The sequence below is a fragment of the Micropterus dolomieu genome, linkage group LG14 (genome assembly GCF_021292245.1).
Source record: "Micropterus dolomieu isolate WLL.071019.BEF.003 ecotype Adirondacks linkage group LG14, ASM2129224v1, whole genome shotgun sequence".
NCBI lineage: Eukaryota > Metazoa > Chordata > Actinopteri > Centrarchiformes > Centrarchidae > Micropterus > Micropterus dolomieu.
Genome location: NC_060163.1, coordinates 27,715,148 through 27,720,380, shown reverse-complemented (window position 1 = coordinate 27,720,380; position 5,233 = coordinate 27,715,148). Strand labels below are relative to the sequence as shown.

Here is a 5,233-nt window from a genome sequence, read left to right as displayed (position 1 = left end):
CCCTCTTATCAGATACATACAGACATATTTCCGGTTGGGGCGGGACCGGATACACCCCTCTTATCAGTTACATACACATATCCGGTATGGGGGCGGGACCGGAAGTAGCTGTCAAAATTAGTTTGATGGAATGTCATGTATACTTCTCTCTCATGTTGGTTCAAACCACGGTGGCACCGACAAGGCTTCAGATGTTTGTTAGTTTAACGATGCATCGTACCAGCATAGTTCATAGGTCATTATTGGTCAGTCAGCGGGTAAAAGAACAACAACTTAACCGAGGGAGGAAACGCTCCGGGGTTCGCTTTTTGCTGCTCGCACAGTCTAACAGTTCTTTGCATGTCAGACTGACACAGTGATGGAAAAACAACGCCTCTCTCCCTCCTTCTTTCTCCCTTTAGCTTTTTGGCTAACAGCTGACTTGAACAACATAAGGTCCAGATCTGGACATGAAATGTCCCTGACCTGCAGTGCAGTCGTGCAAACACGTCAAGGACACAAAACAAGTGGCGTTCAGGTCACGCAGTAACGCAGCGTGAACTGGTTTAGTAACTGTAATATTGCTGTTTTAGAACTAGTAATCCCTTCCTCTACTAGTTGCTGAGGAAAGTAATAATGTTAAAGTTACAGCAACACGTTACTGCTCAGGACTGATCCATCATCAGGACCGTGTCCCTCAGCGACAACATGAAGAAATAAATGATGGCGTCTGGGCCGGGCCTTAACCCAGGACTGCAGAGCGCATCCGGAGAGAGAGCGAGGCTCACATGGAGTTAAACCAAAAGATCTAGACTCTCACATCTGCGTTGGCAGGGGCCCTTCCACAGTGTTACTACTCTACAGATACACCTGGGACCCCTAAAACGCAGCAACACACCGGAGCAGCTGGTCTTTAACCTTCTTCTTCCCGCCCAGTTCATCAGCTTTAAGGGGCTGAGCTACGTTCACAGATCAACATGTGTCCGACTCACAGGACTGTTCGCAGCGATGCTCCAAAGTACCTGTGCGACTACTTAACCAGAATTATGGATCCATGGTGGCACCACAGAGGGAAATCAACTGATCTGGTTCCCTTCAGGTTCAGGAGACACTCTAGTTTTCAGCTGCCATCGTGTGACACAGAAATAAGATGACTGAACGTCTGTGTCTAACTTCTGTGAAGTGTCTGTAGGCTCCATAGGTGTCATTTACACCGGGGACACTGGGGACACGGGTCGCTGGAGACACTGGGGACACTGCGAAAACTGGGGACGCTGGGAAGACTGGGGACACTGGGGACATCACCACTTTTTTAAAGCATAATTTGTTAAAAAATGTTTTGAAATGCAGCTTGCAGTTAAAGAACAAATGAAAATGCCTTTAATAGGTTTATTTGAAAACAGGCAGTGCAATTAAAATATAGAAGAAACAAATGTGCATCGTCCAAAAAAAGGAAGTTAAGCAAAAAAAACCAAGCTGCTGATTATAAAATGAGCCAAAACGTGCAGCAGCAGTCAGGAACTTTAACAGCTTCTTGTCACAGTTTCTGTCCGGCCCGGTTTCCCGTCCTCTGCCTGAAGACTAAATCATGACTCAGCAGAGACGACGTTACAGGAGAAACAGATCTGAGAGCTGCTCCCACTTACATTCTGATTTATAGATTTTGAAATCTAAAGTGCTGAATTCTGTGTTTCCTTTTACATAAATAAAAACATTTCCACCCTAAATTGAATGTGTGGAAGTGTTTAAAGATCTAAATCCCCCCCGCTCATATGTCTTGGCACTGAGGAGATCTTTAACACGCTGCTTTAAGGATCTGTTCGTCTCGTGAACCTGATATCGTGACGTGTCTCTTCACAGCCCTGTGGCCCTTGTTATTCAATTCAGTTTTATTAGTTAGTCAGCTCTAAACAGGCACTAATGAAGGACTACAATCTCTAACGCCTCTTCTTTTCTAATGAACTTTGACCCAGATCAACATGACGTCACGGTCCTCCATTGGCCCATCGTAGGTTTTCGGTTTTACTGGCCCCCGGTCTACAGGCTGCAGCCAGACCCTTATAGTAAATCGGCCTCGCGAGATCAGTCAAGAGAAGAGACAACAATGTGGATCAGAAACCCTGCACTCCAGACGCCTTTTGTTTTCCGTTCACGACCCTGACAAACTAGTTTTAGATGAACACATGAATCTCCAGGTCTCACTTCCTGTTCTTCCACCAGAACCTCAGAGTCCGGCTGCAGCAGATACCGAGCCACCGGCGGGCCACCAGAGAGTCAATAACCTTCTGATGAATCACATGATGACATCACATCACAGCGTCCGGGTCCACAATCAGTACCGCAGTCATGCCTCCACTTCGAAAACAACTGTCCAGCCAGCCCTCGCGCTGTTTTGCGATGCGTGTTTTTTCTTACCATTACGGTAACATCGCGTCGCAGCACATTTCAAAATAAAAGTGAGCTTCTACTGAACATAATGCAGTTGATGTGGCAGAAACGATTGAATAAATAATTAAATGCTTAAGACACCACAAGTATCTAAAGAAAATATTACATTCTCACAGAAAGCTTACTACATTCAGCCAAGATTCAAACTCATGTAAAAAGAAAACCTTCTGTTTCCACTGACTCATTTCACTTCACAGTGACAGCAGACCACCTCAGGGAGACCCTCTGTCAATATCAGAGCTATCTGATGTAGGTTTTTCAAGTTACAGCCCTTGAAAATGTCTAATATTTTCACTATTTGCCATAATTTAAATTGACGTAAAAAGAAAACTTCCTGTTTCAACTTTTAACAACTCTAGTTTAGTGCCTTTTCACAGGGACCGATGTGAAGCTAACCTGCGCTTTTTGTTCAAAATGTGGTCTCACATTTGATTCACATACAGCAGTGGACGGCAAGACGCAGCCCAGGGGCCAAATTAAAGCTGTCAGTGCAAGACTTTTACATCGATTACTCTTGGTGCTCAAACGCAGTCAAGATGGATGTATACGTGTATGTAGGCTGTTTATGTAGCCTATATAAATAGCCTAATTGTAGCCTATATATTGATTTATTTTAATTAATCTATTACCATATTTTCATATAGGCCTACACTTAAATATGTGTTGTGTGTGTATCATGAATGAACTACAAATTTCGTTTTGTTATGCAGCCTAGTGCTGTAAAATGACTAATAAACAACCGTGTACCTTTTTTCTCTAAACCTATGAAAGTGTCTCTGTCAAAATGTAATTCAGTGTTTGTAACGTTGATATATTATTGTCGCATATGTTGACATCCTTGCAGGAATACAGATGAAATAACCTTTAATTATAAAACAGTGGACCTATAATGTAACACGGTAGTAAGAGCCGGGAACCTGAGGGCTATGCCTACAGAAGCTTAGAAACGAACAACAGAACAACCAGCTGACCATTTAATTATTTATTCAATCATTTCTGCCACATCAACTGCATTATGTTCAGTAGAAGTTCACTTTTATTTTGAAATGTGCTGCGACACGATGTTACTGTAATGGTTAGAATAAACACGCATCAGAAAACAGCGCGAGGCAGGCAGAAGGGGACGGCCCGTTCAGTACTGCGTGTTTTAACGTGTACTTTATATACTGCGTGTTTTAACGTGTACTTCATAGACTCCGTACATACTGTGTGTGTGCGCGCGTCTTACCTGCGGCTGCTTTTCTTCCTCACACGGAGTCTGGAGTTCTTCTTCTTCGCTGTTATTCTGCAGCAGATGGATTTCTGCCCCCTGCAGGAAACAACAGAAAAGAAGAGTCGCCGATGATCAGTGTTTTCTTAAACCTTTTATTGGCTGGTATTTCAGGTGTTTGAACAGGTTTCCACAGTAATGACAGTGTAGGCATTAAAACACGGACCTTTGTTTAATAAGAATTCCCATCCAGAATAAAAATATGTCACTACAATAACTCCTGACACGTGACATTAACCAGAGCAGAGTTAACGTGTTATAGAAGAACATTTCCACGCTTCAGAGCAACAAGCAGCTTTGTTATTCAACACTTTGATTTAAAGACAGGATATCCAGGTTTTCACTTCCCAGCCGCCTACAGCCGCTTATCAGGAAGGACTGCAGTTCCCAGCAGGCCGTTCGGCTCCACGCGTGTCGGGCAGCAGCAGCAGCAGCAACATGTCTGTGTTTATGGATCTAAACCTGCGCTACACGGCAGATAAGAGCCGCCTGCAGAGTCTGGTTCAGACGGCGGCGCACCGTGAGTCTCTCGGTCCAACTCTAAAAACGTGGCTTTAGCAGCGGAGGTTCGGCTGCTGCGGAGCCGCGACGCTAACTCAGCTAGCATCGGGACTTAGCTCGGAGCTTGAAGGATGTGGTGATCTGTTGTTCACTTAATTCTTTAAGCAGCTGATTAAACAGAATGAATAACAGCTGGTTAATTACCATGTAGCAGATTTATTAATGTGTAGTTTAGTTATGAGGGTCCAAATGGTCTGAGAGGCGGAGACAACGAACCCGCACACCAGACTCAGTTCAAAAGTCTCTGTATTTAAAGTTTCCTTGTTTTTTGGTATAAATAGAATTAAAATTAAAAACATAATTCAAAGAAATAAGAGCCAGTGGGAGACACTGACGAAAGAACAAACAGCAGTTTAATGACATAAAGCTGAAATGTATTTGAGAATATTAAAACATGGAAATAGTTAAATAAGGAATGAGTGTGTTGGTGCAGCTCAAAGTGAAATGACCCGCGGTGATCAGTGGTTTGTGACCTGTAGTTTCCTGTGTCCTCCTCCTGCAGTCGGCTTCTCCACAGTCGCCATCAACTACGTGTTCGACCCAACAGCCAAAGAGAAACAGGTGAGTGTGCGCACCTGCTGCGCTGCGTTCAGGAACACGCCGGAAAACAGTTCAGACACAAATGGCAGAAACCACAAAGCCTCAGAGCTGCAGCCGGTATCTGACGCTGAGGATGAGAGCGATTGAAGGACACTGATCCGGATAAATGTTACCGAATCAACCTAAATTGGATTAAAAATGATTTCCCTCCCCTCCACCCGAGCGGGAAAACAACTTGCAGCTGGCCTTCCTATCTTCTGCGCACTGGTTTATCTCTCCTCAAGGACAATGAACTGAACTTTTTTTAACAACATAGTCAGTCTGAAGCCTCATACTTCACAAACACTGACTCATTATCTTACTCACACCATACACCCTCCCCCCACCCCCTCGAAATGACTGCCTTGAAACTGCCCTCTTTATTTCTCTTCCTCA

The 5,233-nt window shown here is 44.1% G+C and overlaps 1 protein-coding gene across 1 annotated transcript in view; it reads right to left on the bottom strand.

Annotated features, from left to right (window-relative positions):
• nudt13 (nudix (nucleoside diphosphate linked moiety X)-type motif 13) overlaps positions 1 to 5,009 on the bottom strand; it is a 32,557-nt gene extending 27,548 nt beyond the window's left edge. The window contains exons 1-2 of the mRNA XM_046068109.1: positions 4,732 to 5,009; positions 3,656 to 3,736 (exon numbers count right to left, since the gene is read on the bottom strand). The gene's annotated coding sequence lies outside the window, so the exon portion shown is untranslated. The remainder of the gene's footprint in view (positions 1 to 3,655; positions 3,737 to 4,731) is intronic.
• Between the last annotated feature and the right edge of the window lie 224 nt (positions 5,010 to 5,233).